The sequence below is a fragment of the Bufo bufo genome, chromosome 1 (genome assembly GCF_905171765.1).
Source record: "Bufo bufo chromosome 1, aBufBuf1.1, whole genome shotgun sequence".
Classification (NCBI taxonomy): Eukaryota; Metazoa; Chordata; class Amphibia; order Anura; family Bufonidae; genus Bufo; species Bufo bufo.
In genome coordinates, this window is record NC_053389.1 from 598,906,948 (window position 1) to 598,926,989 (window position 20,042).

Below are 20,042 nucleotides of genomic sequence, written 5' to 3' on the forward strand. Positions count from 1 at the left end.
CCTTTGCAGAATGAGTCTGTTCCAGTCACCTCCCCGTGTGGGTTTGGGCACCCGTTCAATTGCCATGAAACTGATTGCCGAGACGCGTCCATCATGAGAAAGCTGTACATGACGTGCTATGGGGGTATCTCTATTGTTTCGGATGTCCCCGAAATGCTCCCCCATACGTTTACGCAGTTCCCTAGAGGTCTTGCCCACATAGCGGAGCCCACAGATGCATGTCACAAGATAAATCACACCCACTGTGCGACAATTAATAAAGCCCTTCACATGGTAAACCCTGTTGTTGGGTTCCCCAGTGAAGCTCTTAGCTTGTGACAGGCTGCCACAGAAACTGCACGAACCACACCTGTGGCATCCCGTCACAGGTGTGTCCAGCCACGTCCGTGGCTTAGCTGGTGGGGTGAAGTGGCTATGCACCAATCTGTCCCTCAGATTGTTGCCTCTCCTAAAAGTTAGAGAGACTGTAGGGCTTAAGACATCTGAGAGATCTGGGTCCATAAGGAGAGTATCCCAATGCCGAGCCAGGATTCTTTTTACCTGGGAAGCCGCGGCGTCAAAGGTACCTATCAACCGGACAGTACCTTCAGACTCACTCGCCCCGCTGGTTGTGGGGTGGAGTAGCTCAGTTCTCGTACGAATTTTAGTTTTTTCATATGCCAGTCTCAGAGTCCTGTCCGGATACCCCCTTTCCTGGAATCTTGATCTAAGATCCCTAGCCTGGCATATAAAGTCGTCGAGTTCCGAGCAATTACGTTTTAGTCTAAGGTACTGTCCGGTTGGAATACCTCTCTTAAGGGGGACCGGATGACAACTGTCCCACCTAAGCAGAGAGTTAGTGGAGGTTGGTTTCCGATAGATGGATGTGCTCAAACCACCCTTTTGGTCCCTACAGATAACCATGTCCAGGAAAGGGAGGCGGTCCTTGACGATCACAGAAGTAAATCTGAGGTTGAAGCTGTTTGCATTCAAATCAGAGATGAGTCTGTAGAACTCGCCCTCTGGTCCGCTCCACAAGACGAATATATCGTCAATGTAGCGTGACCAGAGGGCGATATGTTCGGCGAACCACAATGATGGGTCACCAAACACTACAGACTCTTCCCACCAGCCCAGGAGCAGGTTGGCATACGACGGGGCACAGGAACTGCCCATCGCCGTACCCCTGAGCTGGTGGTACAGTCGGCCATCAAATAGAAAAAAATTATTCAATAGAATAAAATTCAACAGTTCAAGGGTAAACTCATTATGCATCATGAATTGTTGGCCCCTAGTCTTGAGGAAATGGCTAGTGGCTTCCAACCCACATACGTGTGGAATGGACGAGTATAAGGCCTCTACATCAATAGAGGCCAGGAACCAATGTGGTTCGATACAAATATCCTCCAATTTCCCCAAAAGGTCCCCAGTGTCCCTCACGTAGGACGGTAAGGTTGACACAAAGGGACGTAGCACCTTATCTACGTAGACACCACAGTTCTGGGACAGACTCCCAACTCCCGAGACAATTGGTCGTCCTTTTATGGGGACAGTTTCCTTGTGGACTTTCGGTAGGCAATAGAAAGTAGCTGTGACCGGGTAAGGTGGATACAGAAACTCGTATTCCTCCCCACTGATTAGAGAGGCTTTTTTGGCCTTCTCAAGGATGTGTCTGAAGGTCCTTTGTAGATTATTGGTAGGGTTATGAGTAAGTATCTCATACCCCGTACCATCTTCCAGGATAGAGAGACACATTCTTTTGTATACCACCATGTCCATCACAACGACATTACCCCCTTTATCTGAAGGTTTAATAATGATGTCTTTATCACCTTCAAGACTAGCAATTGCCCTTCTCTCCTCCCTGCTACAATTGAACCTAGGGGGGACAGGATGTATAGTGGCCAGATCTGTAGTGGTGTGCTGAAGAAACACATCCACACAGGATACATCGCCCATAGGGGGCATTCTGACACTTTTATTCCTCAGGGACGTAAAGGGACCTAGCCCCTCTGCATTAGGTGGTACCTGATCGAGGTTGAAGAGAAGATGGACGTCCTTCAAGATGTCGATAGGTACGCCCAGTTCTCGACTTTCCCTCCTCTCTTTCAGTTTGTGGAACTTGTGCCACTTTAATTTCCGGGCAAAGAGGTGCAGGTCCCTTGTCCACCGGAAAATATCAAATTTGTTCGTAGGAACAAAAGATAATCCCCGTTGCAACAATTTAAGTTCAGTTTGTGTTAGTACACGGGAAGAGAGGTTTATGACCCGTTTATCCAGGCAGAGAGGAGGAGGGAAGGTGGGGTTGCGTGTTGTGTCTATGGCTGAGTGTTCCGGCTCCTGAGGGGATAATAATGTGCCCCTTGATCTAAAAAAGGTGAGCCTGATGCTGGTACAGAGACGTTTTGAGGGGGGTTTTGTAGGTTCTGTCTAGGGCGGTTCCCACGTCCCTTAGATCTATATGATCCCCGTCCTCGCCCCCTATTCTTGGGATATCTTTCTCTCTCCACGTTGGAAACTTCCGTGTCAGTGGAGGAAAGATCTGTGTTCTGCGTGGCGGGTGGGTTGGTCAGAAATTGATAAGCCTTATTATCGCGGAAGTCCTGAAAGTCTCTGTTGAACTGTTTATGTTTACGGTCCTTTAGCTGGTACTGATACCGTTCAACCGTATTCTGTAATTGAACTTCTTTGACAGCAAAATCCGATTCTGACTGGAACTTTTTGGCAATCTCAATTTGTTCGTTGAGACTGCTTTCTGCCCGAGTCAGAATCAGCTTCTCCTCGTCCAAGATAAGTTGCATAAGTTTAAGGGAACTGGATGTTGCCTCCCTCTCCCATTTTTTCAGGAATTCGGGATTCCTAATGCGATGTCCGGGAGTGAGAGTAATCCGAAGGCCCCTAGGTACAATACCCTGTCTTATGTAATGCTCAAGGCCTTGAACCTCCCACCATGAACTAATGTGTTCCTTATAGAGCCTGGTCAGCTCTGAAAAGGCACCATTCAAAGTGGGAGTATATTTTTTCTGAACAAAAGATTGCTCAGAAAAAACTACGCTGGCCTCTGAGACCCAGTGCAGCATGTGACCCAGCCTCTATATAAGCTTGGGTCACGTAGCGCTGCACGTCACTCTGCTGATACAAGCGTAGGGAGAGGTTGCAGCTGCAACGTTAGGGCGAGATTAGGCAGATTAACTCCTCCAAATGACTTCATTCAGTGATCGATCTACAGCTGTGGATCATTGAACTGCTGATATTCAATTGCTAACTGTTTTTAAGCTGCCTAGAGCGTTTTTCAGTCACTTTTCTTCTGGGGTGATCGGCGCCATTTTGTGGCTTGTGGTGCACCAGCACAAGCTACCACCAAGTACATTTGACCATCAATAGTGTGGTTATTTTTTGCTATATCCTACATCAGGGTCAAGCTTTCATCAAGTGCATTTAACCATCAATAGTGTGGTTATTTTTTGGCCATATACTACATTAGGGGCAAGCTGAGCCTGTGTCACCCAAGTGCATTTAACCATCAATAGTGTGGTTATTTTTTGGCCATATACTACATCAGGGTCAAGCTTTCATCAAAGTGCATTTAACCATCAATAGTGTGGTTATTTTTTGGCCACATACTACAACAGGGGCAAGCTGAGCCTGTGTCACCCAAGTGCATTTAACCATCAATAGTGTGGTTATTTTTTGCTATATCCTACATCAGGGTCAAGCTTTCATCAAGTGCATTTAACCATCAATAGTGTGGTTATTTTTTGGACATATACTACATCAGGGGCAAGTTGAGCCTGTCACCCAGCGCCTAAAAAATAGGCCTCACATTTATATTCATCCAAATCTGTACTGTTTTTGCTGGTCAAGTTATTTTTAGTGACCGTCAAAGCACAGTTGTTGTTCTGGGTTGAAAAACAATTCCCAAATTTGCAATTCTCAAAATTAGTGGTTTCTGCTGTATCAGGCCTACTTTAAATCTATCCCTAAAAGGGTATATTAGATTCAAGGTGCTGATAGGGTAATTCTCAAAAACTTAACACACATGCTACAGTGCAGATCCAAGTCTAATTCTGTGATTAAACGTATACCTGTCACCCAGCGCCTAAAAAATAGGCCTCACATTTATATTCATCCAAATCTGTACTGTTTTAGCTGGTCAAGTTATTTTTAGTGACCGTCAAAGCACAGTTGTTGTTCTGGGTTGAAAAACAATTCCCAAATTTGCAATTCTCAAAATTAGTGGTTTCTGCTGTATCAGGCCTACTTTAAATCTATCCCTAAAAGGGTATATTAGATTCAAGGTGCTGATAGGGTAATTCTCAAAAACTTAACACACACGCTACAGTGCAGATCCAAGTCTAATTCTGTGATTAAACGTATACCTGTCACCCAGCACCTAAAAAATAGGCCTCACATTTATATTCATCCAAATCTGTACTGTTTTAGCTGATCAAGTTATTTTTTGTGACCGTCAAAGCACAGTTTTTGTTCTGGGTTGAAAAACAATTCCCAAATTTGCAATTCTCAAAATTAGTGGTTTCTGCTGTATCAGGCCTACTTTAAATCTATCCCTAAAAGGGTATATTAGATTCAAGGTGCTGATAGGGTAATTCTCAAAAACTTAACACACACGCTACAGTGCAGATCCAAGTCTAATTCTGTGATTAAACGTATACCTGTCACCCAGCACCTAAAAAATAGGCCTCACATTTATATTCATCCAAATCTGTACTGTTTTAGCTGGTCAAGTTATTTTTTGTGACCGTCAAAGCGCAGTTTTTGTTCTGGGTTGAAAAACAATTCCCAAATTTGCAATTCTCAAAATTAGTGGTTTCTGCTGTATCAGGCCTACTTTAAATCTATCCCTAAAAGGGTATATTAGATTCAAGGTGCTGATAGGGTAATTCTCAAAAACTTAACACACACGCTACAGTGCAGATCCAAGTCTAATTCTGTGATTAAACGTATACCTGTCACCCAGCGCCTAAAAAATAGGCCTCACATTTATATTCAGCTAAATCTGTCATTACTGGTGTGCCTGTATTAGTGTAATACGGTACCTAAATAGATAGCCAGATAGTGTTAGGTGTCTGTAAAAAAAAGCCTGAATTTTAATTCAATACATTGGCCCGAATAATATTTTTCTTATTGTGGTGAACGGTAACAATGAGGAAAACATCTAGTAAGGGACGCGGACGTGGACATGGTCGTGGTGGTGTTAGTGGACCCTCTGGTGCTGGAAGAGGACGTGGCCGTTCTGCCACAGCCACCCGTCCTAGTGTACCAACTACCTCAGGTCCCAGTAGCCGCCAGAATTTACAGGATATTTGGTGGGGCCCAATGCCGTTCTAAGGATGGTAAGGCCTGAGCAGGTACAGGCATTAGTCAATTGGGTGGCCGACCCAGTCTTCTGCAGAAAGCGCACAGATGGCGCATGAAAACCAAGCCCATCAGTCTGTCACATCACCCCCATGCATATCAGGGAAACTGTCTGAGCCTCAAGTTATGCAGCAGTCTCTTATGCTGTTTGAAGACTCTGCTGGCAGGGTTTCCCAAGGGCATCCACCTAGCCCGTCCTCAGAGGTGGAAGAGATAGAATGCACTAACGCACAACCACTTATGTTTCCTGATGATGAGGACATGGGAATACCACCTCAGCACGTCTCTGATGATGACGAAACACAGGTGCCAACTGCTGCGTCTTTCTGCAGTGTGCAGACTGAACAGGAGGTCAGGGATCAAGACTGGTTGGAAGACGATGCAGGGGACGATGAGGTCCTAGACCCCACATGGAATGAAGGTCGTGCCACTGACTTTCACAGTTCGGAGGAAGAGGCAGTGGTGAGACCGAGCCAACAGCGTAGCAAAAGAGGGAGCAGTGGGCAAAATCAGAACACCTGCCATCTGGGACCGAGCACCCCAAAGGCAGCTTCAAGGAGTTCCCTGGCATGGCACTTCTTCAAACAATGTGCTGACGACAAGACCCGAGTGGTTTGCACGCTGTGCCATCAGAGCCTGAAGCGAGGCATTAACGTTCTGAACCTTAGCACAACCTGCATGACCAGGCACCTGCATGCAAAGCATGAACTGCAGTGGAGTAAACACCTTAAAAACAAGGAAGTCACTCAGGCTCCCCCTGCTACCTCTTCTGCTGCTGCCGCCTCGGCCTCTTCTGCTGCTGCCGCCGCCTCGACCTCTTCCTCCGCCTCTGGAGGAACGTTGGCACTTGCCGCCTAGCAATCATGGGATGTACCACCAACACCACCACCTGCGTCACCAAGCATCTCAACCATGTCACACGGCAGCGTTCAGCTCTCCATCTCACAAACATTTGAGAGAAAGCGTAAATTCCCACCTAGCCACCCTCGATCCCTGGCCCTGAATGCCAGCATTTCTAAACTACTGGCCTATGAAATGCTGTCATTTAGGCTGGTGGACACAGACAGCTTCAAACAGCTCATGTCGCTTGCTGTCCCACAGTATGTTGTTCCCAGCCGGCACTACTTCTCCAAGAGAGCCGTGCCTTCCCTGCACAACCAAGTATCCGATAAAATCAAGTGTGGACTGCGCAAAGCCATCTGTGGCAAGGTCCACCTAACCACAGATACGTGGACCAGTAAGCACGGCCAGGGACGCTATATCTCCCTAACTGCACACTGGGTAAATGTAGTGGTGGCTGGGCCCCAGGCGGAGAGCTGTTTGGCGCACTTCCTTCCGCCGCCAAGGATCGCAGGGCAACATTCTTTGCCTCCTGTCTCCTCCTCCTCCTACACAGCTTCCTCCTCCTCTTCTTCCACCTGCTCATCCAGTCAGCCACACACCTTCACCACCAACTTCAGCACAGCCCGGGGTAAACGTCAGCAGGTCGTTCTGAAACTCATATGTTTGGGGGACAGGCCCCACACCGCACAGGAGTTGTGGCGGGGTATAGAACAACAGACCGACGAGTGGTTGCTGCCGGTGAGCCTCAAGCCTGGCCTGGTGGTGTGCGATAATGGGCGAAATCTCGTTGCAGCTCTGGGACTAGCCGGTTTGACGCACATCCCTTGCCTGGCGCATGTGCTGAATTTGGTGGTGCAGAAGTTCATTCACAACTACCCCGACATGTCAGAGCTGCTGCATAAAGTGCGGGCCGTCTGTTCACGCTTCCGGCGTTCACACCCTGCCGCTGCTCGCCTGTCTGCGCTACAGCGTAACTTCGGCCTTCCCGCTCACCGCCTCATATGCGACGTGCCCACCAGGTGGAACTCCACCTTGCACATGCTGGACAGACTGTGCGAGCAGCAGCAGGCCATAGTGGAGTTTCAGCTGCAGCACGCACGGGTCAGTCGCACTGCGGATCAGCCCCACTTCACCACCAATGACTGGGCCTCCATGCGAGACCTGTGTGCCCTGTTGCGCTGTTTCGAGTACTCCACCAACATGGCCAGTGGCGATGACGCCGTTATCAGCGTTACAATACCACTTCCATGTCTCCTTGAGAAAACACTTAGGGCGATGATGGAAGAGGAGGTGGCCCAGGAGGAAGAGGAGGAAGAGGGGTCATTTTTAGCACTTTCAGGCCAGTCTCTTCGAAGTGACTCAGAGGGAGGTTTTTTGCAACAGCAGAGGCCAGGTACAAATGTGGCCAGACAGGGCCCACTACTGGAGGATGAGGAGGACGAGGATGAGGAGGAGGTGGAGGAGGATGAGGATGAAGCAGGTTCACAGCGGGCTGGCACCCAACGCAGCTCGGGCCGATCACTGGTGCGTGGCTGGGGGGAAACACAGGACGATGACGATACGCCTCCCACAGAGGACAGCTTGTCCTTACCTCTGGGCAGCCTGGCACACATGAGCGACTACATGCTGCAGTGCCTGCGCAACGACAGCAGAGTTGCTCACATTTTAACGTGTGCGGACTACTGGGTTGCCACCCTGCTGGATCCCCGGTACAAAGACAATGTGCCCACCTTACTTCCTACACTGGAGCGTAATAGGAAGATGCGCGAGTACAAGCGCACGTTGGTAGACGCGCTACTGAGAGCATTCCCAAATGTCACAGGGGAACCAGTGGAAGCCCAAGGCGAAGGCAGAGGAGGAGCAAGAGGTCGCCAACGCAGCTGTGTCACGGCCAGCTCCTCTGAGGGCAGGGTTAGCATGGCAGAGATGTGGAAAAGTTTTGTCACCACGCCACAGCTAAGTGCACCACCACCTGATACGGAACGTGTTAGCAGGAGGCAACATTTCAATAACATGGTGGAACAGTACCTTTGCACACCCCTCCACGTACTGACTGATGGTTCGGCCCCATTCAACTTCTGGGTCTCCAAATTGTCCACGTGGCCAGAGCTAGCCTTTTATGCCTTGGAGGTGCTGGCCTGCCCGGCGGCCAGCGTTTTGTCTGAACGTGTATTCAGCACGGCAGGGGGCGTCATTACAGACAAACGCAGCCGCCTGTCTACAGCCAATGTGGACAAGCTGACGTTCATAAAAATGAACCAGGCATGGATCCCACAGGACCTGTCCATCCCTTGTGCAGATTAGACATTAACTACCTCCCCTTAACAATATATTATTGTACTCCAGGGCACTTCCTCATTCAATCCTATTTTTATTTTCATTTTACCATTATATTGCGGGGCAACCCAAAGTTGAATGAACCTCTCCTCTGTCTGGGTGCCGGGGCCTAAATATGTGACAGTGTCCTGTTCCAGTGGTGGGTGACGTGAAGCCTGATTCTCTGCTATGACATGAAGACTAATTCTCTGCTGACATGAAGCCAGATTCTCTGTTACGGGACCTCTCTCCTCTGCCTGGGTGCCTAGGCCTAAATATGTGACAGTGGCCTGTTCCAGTGGTGGGTGACGTGAAGCCTGATTCTCTGCTATGACATGAAGACTGATTCTCTGCTGACATGAAGCCAGATTCTCTGTTACGGGACCTCTCTCCTCTGCCTGGGTGCCTGGGCCTAAATATGTGACAGTGGCCTGTTCCAGTGGTGGGTGACGTGAAGCCTGATTCTCTGCTATGACATGAAGACTGATTCTCTGCTGACATGAAGCCAGATTCTCTGTTACGGGACCTCTCTCCTCTGTCTGGGTGCCGGGGCCTAAATATGTGACAGTGGCCTGTTCCAGTGGTGGGTGACGTGAAGCCTGATTCTCTGCTATAACATGAAGACTGATTCTCTGCTGACATGAAGCCAGATTCTCTGTTACCGGACCTCTCTCCTCTGTCTGGGTGCCGGGGCCTAAATATGTGACAGTGGCCTGTTCCAGTGGTGGGTGACGAGAAGCCTGATTCTCTGCTATGGCATGAAGACTGATTCTCTGCTGACATGAAGCCAGATTCTCTGTTACCGGACCTCTCTCCTCTGTCTGGGTGCCGGGGCCTAAATATGTGACAGTGGCCTGTTCCAGTGGTGGGTGACGTGAAGCCTGATTCTCTGCTATGGCATGAAGACTGATTCTCTGCTGACATGAAGCCAGATTCTCTGTTACGGGACCTCTCTCCTCTGTCTGGGTGCCGGGGCCTAGATATGTGACAGTGGCCTGTTCCAGTGGTGGGTGACGTGAAGCCTGATTCTCTGCTATAACATGAAGACTGATTCTCTGCTGACATGAAGCCAGATTCTCTGTTACGGGACCTCTCTCCTCTGCCTGGGTGCCTGGGCCTAAATATGTGACAGTGGCCTGTTGCAGTGGTGGGTGACGTGAAGCCTGATTCTCTGCTATGACATGAAGACTGATTCTCTGCTGACATGAAGCCAGATTCTCTGTTACGGGACCTCTCTCCTCTGTCTGGGTGCCGGGGCCTAAATATGTGACAGTGGCCTGTTCCAGTGGTGGGTGACGTGAAGCCTGATTCTCAGCTATGACATGAAGACTGATTCTCTGCTGACATGAAGCCAGATTCTCTGTTACGGGACCTCTCTCCTCTGCCTGGGTGCCTGGGCCTAAATATGTGACAGTGGCCTGTTCCAGTGGTGGGTTACGTGAAGCCTCATTCTCTGCTATGACATGAAGACTGATTCTCTGCTGACATGAAGCCTGATTCTCTGTTACGGGACCTCTCTCTTCTGCCTCACTGCCTGGGTCTAAATATGTGACAGTGGCCTGTTCCAGTGGTGGGTGACATGAAGCCTGATTCTCTGCTATGACATGAAGACTGATTCTCTGCTGACATGAAGCCAGATTCTCTGTTACGGGACCTCTCTCCTCTGCCTGGGTGCCTGGGCCTAAATATGTGACAGTGGCCTGTTCCAGTGGTGGGTGACGTGAAGCCTGATTCTCTGCTATGACATGAAGACTGATTCTCTGCTGACATGAAGCCAGATTCTCTGTTACGGGACCTCTCTCTTCTGCCTGGGTGCCTGGGCCTAAATATGTGACAGTGGTCTGTTCCAGTGGTGGGTTACGTGAAGCCTGATTCTCTGCTATGACATGAAGACTGATTCTCTGCTGACATGAAGCCAGATTCTCTGTTACGGGACCTCTCTCCTCTATCTGGGTGCCTGGGCCTAAATATGTGACAGTGGCCTGTTCCAGTGGTGGGTGACGTGAAGCCTGATTCTCTGCTATGACATGAAGACTGATTCTCTGCTGACATGAAGCCAGATTCTCTGTTACGGGACATCTCTCCTCTGCCTGTTTGCCTGGGCCTAAATATGTGACAGTGGCCTGTTCCAGTTGTGGGTGACGTGAAGCCTGATTCTCTGCTATGACATGAAGACTGATTCTCTGCTGACATGAAGCCAGATTCTCTGTTACGGGACCTCTCTCTTCTGCCTGGGTGCCTGGGTCTAAATATGTGACAGTGGCCTGTTCCAGTGGTGGGTGACGTGAAGCCTGATTCTCTGCTATGACATGAAGACTGATTCTCTGCTGACATGAAGCCAGATTCTCTGTTACGGGACCTCTCTCCTCTGCCTGGGTGCCTGGGCCTAAATATGTGACAGTGGCCTGTTCCAGTGGTGGGTGACGTGAAGCCTGATTCTCTGCTATGACATGAAGACTGATTCTCTGCTGACATGAAGCCAGATTCTCTGTTACGGGACCTCTCTACTCTGTCTGGGTGCCGGGGCCTAAATATGTGACAGTGGCCTGTTCCAGTGGTGGGTGACGTGAAGCCTGATTCTCTGCTATGACATGAAGACTGATTCTCTGCTGACATGAAGCCAGATTCTCTGTTACGGGACCTCTCTCCTCTGCCTGGGTGCCTGGGCCTAAATATGTGACAGTGGCCTGTTCCAGTGGTGGGTGACGTGAAGCCTGATTCTCTGCTATGACATGAAGACTGATTCTCTGCTGACATGAAGCCAGATTCTCTGTTACGGGACCTCTCTACTCTGTCTGGGTGCCGGGGCCTAAATATGTGACAGTGGCCTGTTCCAGTGGTGGGTGACGTGAAGCCTGATTCTCTGCTATGACATGAAGACTGATTCTCTGCTGACATGAAGCCAGATTCTCTGTTACGGGACCTCTCTCCTCTGCCTGGGTGCCTGGGCCTAAATATGTGACAGTGGCCTGTTCCAGTGGTGGGTTACGTGAAGCCTGATTCTCTGCTATGACATGAAGACTGATTCTCTGCTGACATGAAGCCAGATTATCTGTTACGGGACCTCTCTCCTCTGCCTGGGTGCCTGGGCCTAAATATGTGACAGTGGCCTGTTCCAGTGGTGGGTGACATGAAGCCTGATTCTCTGCTATGACATGAAGACTGATTCTCTGCTGACATGAAGCCAGATTCTCTGTTACGGGACCTCTCTCTTCTGCCTGGGTTCCAGGGCCTAAATATGTGACAGTGGCTTGTTCCATTGGTGGGTTACGTGAAGCCTGATTCTCTGCTATGACATGAAGACTGATTCTCTGCTGACATGAAGCCAGATTCTCTGTTACGGGACCTCTCTCCTCTGCCTGGGTGCCTGGTCCTAAATATGTGACAGTGGCCTGTTCCAGTGGTGGGTGACGTGAAGCCTGATTCTCTGCTATGACATGAAGACTGATTCTCTGCTGACATGAAGCCAGATTCTCTGTTACGGGACCTCTCTCTTCTGCCTGGGTGCCTGGGCATAAATATGTGACAGTGGTCTGTTCCAGTGGTGGGTTACGTGAAGCCTGATTCTCTGCTATGACATGAAGACTGATTCTCTGCTGACATGAAGCCTGATTCTCTGTTACGGGACCTCTCTCTTCTGCTCTGTGCCTGGGCCTAAATATGTGACAGTGGCCTGTTCCAGTGGTGGGTGACATGAAGCCTGATTCTCTGCTATGACATGAAGACTGATTCTCTGCTGACATGAAGCCAGATTCTCTGTTACGGGACCTCTCTCTCTGCCTGGGTGCCTGGGCCTAAATATGTGACAGTGGCCTGTTCCAGTGGTGGGTGACGTGAAGCCTGATTCTCTGCTATGACATGAAGACTGTTTCTCTGCTGACATGAAGCCAGATTCTCTGTTACGGGACCTCTCTCCTCTGCCTGGGTGCCTGGGCCTTAATATGTGACAGTGGCCTGTTCCAGTGGTGGGTGACGTGAAGCCTGATTCTCTGCTATGACATGAAGACTGATTCTCTGCTGACATGAAGCCAGATTCTCTGTTACGGGACCTCTCTCCTCTGCCTGGGTGCCTGGGCCTAAATATGTGACAGTGGCCTGTTCCAGTGGTGGGTGACGTGAAGCCTGATTCTCTGCTATAACATGAAGACTGATTCTCTGCTGACATGAAGCCAGATTCTCTGTTACGGACCTCTCTCCTCTGTCTGGGTGCCGGGGCCTAAATATGTGACAGTGGCCTGTTCCAGTGGTGGGTGACGTGAAGCCTGATTCTCTGCTATGACATGAAGACTGATTCTCTGCTGACATGAAGCCAGATTCTCTGTTACGGGACCTCTCTCCTCTGCCTGGGTGCCTGGGCCTAAATATGTGACAGTGGCCTGTTCCAGTGGTGGGTTACGTGAAGCCTGATTCTCTGCTATGACATGAAGACTGATTCTCTGCTGACATGAAGCCTGATTCTCTGTTACGGGACCTCTCTCTCTGCCTCGTGCCTGGGTCTAAATATGTGACAGTGGCCTGTTCCAGTGGTGGGTGACGTGAAGCCTGATTCTCTGCTATGACATGAAGACTGATTCTCTGCTGACATGAAGCCAGATTCTCTGTTACGGGACCTCTCTCCTCTGCCTGGGTGCCTGGGCCTAAATATGTGACAGTGGCCTGTTCCAGTGGTGGGTGACGTGAAGCCTGATTCTCTGCTATGACATGAAGACTGATTCTCTGCTGACATGAAGCCAGATTCTCTGTTACGGGACCTCTCTCCTCTGCCTGGGTGCCTGGGCCTAAATATGTGACAGTGGCCTGTTCCAGTGGTGGGTTACGTGAAGCCTGATTCTCTGCTATGACATGAAGACTGATTCTCTGCTGACATGAAGCCAGATTCTCTGTTACGGGACCTCTCTCATCTGTCTGGGTGCCTGGGCCTAAATATGTGACAGTGGCCTGTTCCAGTGGTGGGTGACGTGAAGCCTGATTCTCTGCTATGACATGAAGACTGATTCTCTGCTGACATGAAGCCAGATTCTCTGTTACGGGACCTCTCTCCTCTGCCTGGGTGCCTGGGCCTAAATATGTGACAGTGGCCTGTTCCAGTTGTGGGTGACGTGAAGCCTGATTCTCTGCTATGACATGAAGACTGATTCTCTGCTGACATGAAGCCAGATTCTCTGTTACGGGACCTCTCTCTCTGCCTGGGTGCCTGGGTCTAAATATGTGACAGTGGCCTGTTCCAGTGGTGGGTGACGTGAAGCCTGATTCTCTGCTATGACATGAAGACTGATTCTCTGCTGACATGAAGCCAGATTCTCTGTTACGGGACCTCTCTCCTCTGCCTGGGTGCCTGGGCCTAAATATGTGACAGTGGCCTGTTCCAGTGGTGGGTTACGTGAAGCCTGATTCTCTGCTATGACATGAAGACTGATTCTCTGCTGACATGAAGCCAGATTCTCTGTTACGGGACCTCTCTCCTCTGCCTGGGTGCCTGGGCCTAAATATGTGACAGTGGCCTGTTCCAGTGGTGGGTGACGTGAAGCCTGATTCTCTGCTATGACATGAAGACTGATTCTCTGCTGACATGAAGCCAGATTCTCTGTTACTGGACCTCTCTCTCTGCCTGGGTGCCTGGGCCTAAATATGTGACAGTGGCCTGTTCCAGTGGTGGGTGACGTGAAGCCTGATTCTCTGCTATGACATGAAGACTGATTCTCTGCTGACATGAAGCCAGATTCTCTGTTACGGGACCTCTCTCCTCTGCCTGGGTGCCTGGGCCTAAATATGTGACAGTGGCCTGTTCCAGTGGTGGGTGACGTGAAGCCTGATTCTCTGCTATGACATGAAGACTGATTCTCTGCTGACATGAAGCCAGATTCTCTGTTACGGGACCTCTCTCTCTGCCTGGGTGCCTGGGCCTAAATATGTGACAGTGGCCTGTTCCAGTGGTGTGTTACGTGAAGCCTGATTCTCTGCTATGACATGAAGACTGATTCTCTGCTGACATGAAGCCTGATTCTCTGTTACGGGACCTCTCTCCTCTGCCTCGGTGCCTGGGCCTAAATATGTGACAGTGGCCTGTTCCAGTGGTGGGTGACGTGAAGCCTGATTCTCTGCTATGACATGAAGACTGATTCTCTGCTGACATGAAGCCAGATTCTCTGTTACGGGACCTCTCTCCTCTGCCTGGGTGCCTGGGCCTAAATATGTGACAGTGGCCTGTTCCAGTGGTGGGTGACGTGAAGCCTGATTCTCTGCTATGACATGAAGACTGATTCTCTGCTGACATGAAGCCTGATTCTCTGTTACGGGACCTCTCTCTCTGCCTCGGTGCCTGGGCCTAAATATGTGACAGTGGCCTGTTCCAGTGGTGGGTGACGTGAAGCCTGATTCTCTGCTATGACATGAAGACTGATTCTCTGCTGACATGAAGCCAGATTCTCTGTTACGGGACCTCTCTCCTCTGCCTGGGTGCCTGGGCCTAAATATGTGACAGTGGCCTGTTCCAGTGGTGGGTGACGTGAAGCCTGATTCTCTGCTATGACATGAAGACTGATTCTCTGCTGACATGAAGCCAGATTCTCTGTTACGGGACCTCTCTCCTCTGCCTGGGTGCCTGGGCCTAAATATGTGACAGTGGCCTGTTCCAGTGGTGGGTGACGTGAAGCCTGATTCTCTGCTATGACATGAAGACTGATTCTCTGCTGACATGAAGCCAGATTCTCTGTTACGGGACCTCTCTCCTCTGCCTGGGTGCCTGGGCCTAAATATGTGACAGTGGCCTGTTCCAGTGGTGGGTGACGTGAAGCCTGATTCTCTGCTATGACATGAAGACTGATTCTCTGCTGACATGAAGCCTGATTCTCTGTTACGGGACCTCTCTCCTCTGCCTCGTGCCTGGGCCTAAATATGTGACAGTGGCCTGTTCCAGTGGTGGGTGACGTGAAGCCTGATTCTCTGCTATGACATGAAGACTGATTCTCTGCTGACATGAAGCCAGATTCTCTGTTACGGGACCTCTCTCCTCTGCCTGGGTGCCTGGGCCTAAATATGTGACAGTGGCCTGTTCCAGTGGTGGTGACGTGAAGCCTGATTCTCTGCTATGACATGAAGACTGATTCTCTGCTGACATGAAGCCAGATTCTCTGTTACGGGACCTCTCTCCTCTGCCTGGGTGCCTGGGCCTAAATATGTGACAGTGGCCTGTTCCAGTGGTGGGTGACGTGAAGCCTGATTCTCTGCTATGACATGAAGACTGATTCTCTGCTGACATGAAGCCAGATTCTCTGTTACGGGACCTCTCTCCTCTGCCTGGGTGCCTGGGCCTAAATATGTGACAGTGGCCTGTTCCAGTGGTGGGTGACGTGAAGCCTGATTCTCTGCTATGACATGAAGACTGATTCTCTGCTGACATGAAGCCTGATTCTCTGTTACGGGACCTCTCTCCTCTGCCTGGGTGCCTGGGCCTAAATATGTGACAGTGGCCTGTTCCAGTGGTGGGTGACGTGAAGCCTGATTCTCTGCTATGACATGAAGACTGATTCTCTGCTGACATGAAGCCAGATTCTCTGTTACGGGACCTCTCTCCTCTGCCTGGGTGCCTGGGCCTAAATATGTGACAGTGGCCTGTTCCAGTGGTGGGTGACGTGAAGCCTGATTCTCTGCTATGACATGAAGACTGATTCTCTGCTGACATGAAGCCAGATTCTCTGTTACGGGACCTCTCTCCTCTGCCTGGGTGCCTGGGCCTAAATATGTGACAGTGGCCTGTTCCAGTGGTGGGTGACGTGAAGCCTGATTCTCTGCTATGACATGAAGACTGATTCTCTGCTGACATGAAGCCAGATTCTCTGTTACGGGACCTCTCTCCTCTGCCTGGGTGCCTGGGCCTAAATATGTGACAGTGGCCTGTTCCAGTGGTGGGTGACGTGAAGCCTGATTCTCTGCTATGACATGAAGACTGATTCTCTGCTGACATGAAGCCAGATTCTCTGTTACGGGACCTCTCTCCTCTGCCTGGGTGCCTGGGCCTAAATATGTGACAGTGGCCTGTTCCAGTGGTGGGTGACGTGAAGCCTGATTCTCTGCTATGACATGAAGACTGATTCTGTGCTGACATGAAGCCAGATTCTCTGTTACGGGACCTCTCTCCTCTGCCTGGGTGCCTGGGCCTAAATATGTGACAGTGGCCTGTTCCAGTGGTGGGTGACGTGAAGCCTGATTCTCTGCTATGACATGAAGACTGATTCTCTGCTGACATGAAGCCAGATTCTCTGTTACGGGACCTCTCTCCTCTGCCTGGGTGCCTGGGCCTAAATATGTGACAGTGGCCTGTTCCAGTGGTGGGTGACGTGAAGCCTGATTCTCTGCTATGACATGAAGACTGATTCTCTGCTGACATGAAGCCAGATTCTCTGTTACGGGACCTCTCTCCTCTGCCTGGGTGCCTGGGCCTAAATATGTGACAGTGGCCTGTTCCAGTGGTGGGTGACGTGAAGCCTGATTCTCTGCTATGACATGAAGACTGATTCTCTGCTGACATGAAGCCTGATTCTCTGTTACGGGACCTCTCTCCTCTGCCTGGGTGCCTGGGCCTAAATATGTGACAGTGGCCTGTTCCAGTGGTGGGTGACGTGAAGCCTGATTCTCTGCTATGACATGAAGACTGATTCTCTGCTGACATGAAGCCAGATTCTCTGTTACGGGACCTCTCTCCTCTGCCTGGGTGCCTGGGCCTAAATATGTGACAGTGGCCTGTTCCAGTGGTGGGTGACGTGAAGCCTGATTCTCTGCTATGACATGAAGACTGATTCTCTGCTGACATGAAGCCAGATTCTCTGTTACGGGACCTCTCTCCTCTGCCTGGGTGCCTGGGCCTAAATATGTGACAGTGGCCTGTTCCAGTGGTGGGTGACGTGAAGCCTGATTCTCTGCTATGACATGAAGACTGATTCTCTGCTGACATGAAGCCAGATTCTCTGTTACGGGACCTCTCTCCTCTGTCTGGGTGCCTGGGCCTAAATATGTGACAGTGGCCTGTTCCAGTGGTGGGTGACGTGAAGCCTGATTCTCTGCTATGACATGAAGACTGATTCTCTGCTGACATGAAGCCAGATTCTCTGTTACGGGACCTCTCTCCTCTGCCTGGGTGCCTGGGCCTAAATATGTGACAGTGGCCTGTTCCAGTGGTGGGTGACGTGAAGCCTGATTCTCTGCTATGACATGAAGACTGATTCTCTGCTGACATGAAGCCAGATTCTCTGTTACGGGACCTCTCTCCTCTGCCTGGGTGCCTGGGCCTAAATATGTGACAGTGGCCTGTTCCAGTGGTGGGTGACGTGAAGCCTGATTCTCTGCTATGACATGAAGACTGATTCTGTGCTGACATGAAGCCAGATTCTCTGTTACGGGACCTCTCTCCTCTGCCTGGGTGCCTGGGCCTAAATATGTGACAGTGGCCTGTTCCAGTGGTGGGTGACGTGAAGCCTGATTCTCTGCTATGACATGAAGACTGATTCTGTGCTGACATGAAGCCAGATTCTCTGTTACGGGACCTCTCTCCTCTGTCTGGGTGCCTGGGCCTAAATATGTGACAGTGGCCTGTTCCAGTGGTGGGTGACGTGAAGCCTGATTCTCTGCTATGACATGAAGACTGATTCTGTGCTGACATGAAGCCAGATTCTCTGTTACGGGACCTCTCTCCTCTGCCTGGGTGCCTGGGCCTAAATATGTGACAGTGGCCTGTTCCAGTGGTGGGTGACGTGAAGCCTGATTCTCTGCTATGACATGAAGACTGATTCTGTGCTGACATGAAGCCAGATTCTCTGTTACGGGACCTCTCTCCTCTGCCTGGGTGCCTGGGCCTAAATATGTGACAGTGGCCTGTTCCAGTGGTGGGTGACGTGAAGCCTGATTCTCTGCTATGACATGAAGACTGATTCTGTGCTGACATGAAGCCAGATTCTCTGTTACGGGACCTCTCTCCTCTGCCTGGGTGCCTGGGCCTAAATATGTGACAGTGGCCTGTTCCAGTGGTGGGTGACGTGAAGCCTGATTCTCTGCTATGACATGAAGACTGATTCTGTGCTGACATGAAGCCAGATTCTCTGTTACGGGACCTCTCTCCTCTGCCTGGGTGCCTGGGCCTAAATATGTGACAGTGGCCTGTTCCAGTGGTGGGTGACGTGAAGCCTGATTCTCTGCTATGACATGAAGACTGATTCTGTGCTGACATGAAGCCAGATTCTCTGTTACGGGACCTCTCTCCTCTGCCTGGGTGCCTGGGCCTAAATATGTGACAGTGGCCTGTTCCAGTGGTGGGTGACGTGAAGCCTGATTCTCTGCTATGACATGAAGACTGATTCTCTGCTGACATGAAGCCAGACTCTCTGTTACGGGACCTCTCTCCTCTGCCTGGGTGCCTGGGCCTAAATATGTGACAGTGGCCTGTTCCAGTGGTGGGTGACGTGAAGCCTGATTCTCTGCTATGACATGAAGACTGATTCTCTGCTGACATGAAGCCAGATTCTCTGTTACGGGACCTCTCTCCTCTGCCTGGGTGCCTGGGCCTAAATATGTGACAGTGGCCTGTTCCAGTGGTGGGTGACGTGAAGCCTGATTCTCTGCTATGACATGAAGACTGATTCTGTGCTGACATGAAGCCAGATTCTCTGTTACGGGACCTCTCTCCTCTGCCTGGGTGCCTGGGCCTAAATATGTGACAGTGGCCTGTTCCAGTGGTGGGTGACGTGAAGCCTGATTCTCTGCTATGACATGAAGACTGATTCTCTGCTGACATGAAGCCAGATTCTCTGTTACGGGACCTCTCTCCTCTGCCTGGGTGCCTGGGCCTAAATATGTGACAGTGGCCTGTTCCAGTGGTGGGTGACGTGAAGCCTGATTCTCTGCTATGACATGAAGACTGATTCTCTGCTGACATGAAGCCAGATTCTCTGTTACGGGACCTCTCTCCTCTGCCTGGGTGCCTGGGCCTAAATATGTGACAGTGGCCTGTTCCAGTGGTGGGTGACGTGAAGCCTGATTCTCTGCTATGACATGAAGACTGATTCTCTGCTGACATGAAGCCAGATTCTCTGTTACGGGACCTCTCTCCTCTGTCTGGGTGCCTGGGCCTAAATATGTGACAGTGGCCTGTTCCAGTGGTGGGTGACGTGAAGCCTGATTCTCTGCTATGACATGAAGACTGATTCTCTGCTGACATGAAGCCAGATTCTCTGTTACGGGACCTCTCTCCTCTGCCTGGGTGCCTGGGCCTAAATATGTGACAGTGGCCTGTTCCAGTGGTGGGTGACGTGAAGCCTGATTCTCTGCTATGACATGAAGACTGATTCTCTGCTGACATGAAGCCAGATTCTCTGTTACGGGACCTCTCTCCTCTGCCTGGGTGCCTGGGCCTAAATATGTGACAGTGGCCTGTTCCAGTGGTGGGTGACGTGAAGCCTGATTCTCTGCTATGACATGAAGACTGATTCTCTGCTGACATGAAGCCAGATTCTCTGTTACGGGACCTCTCTCCTCTGCCT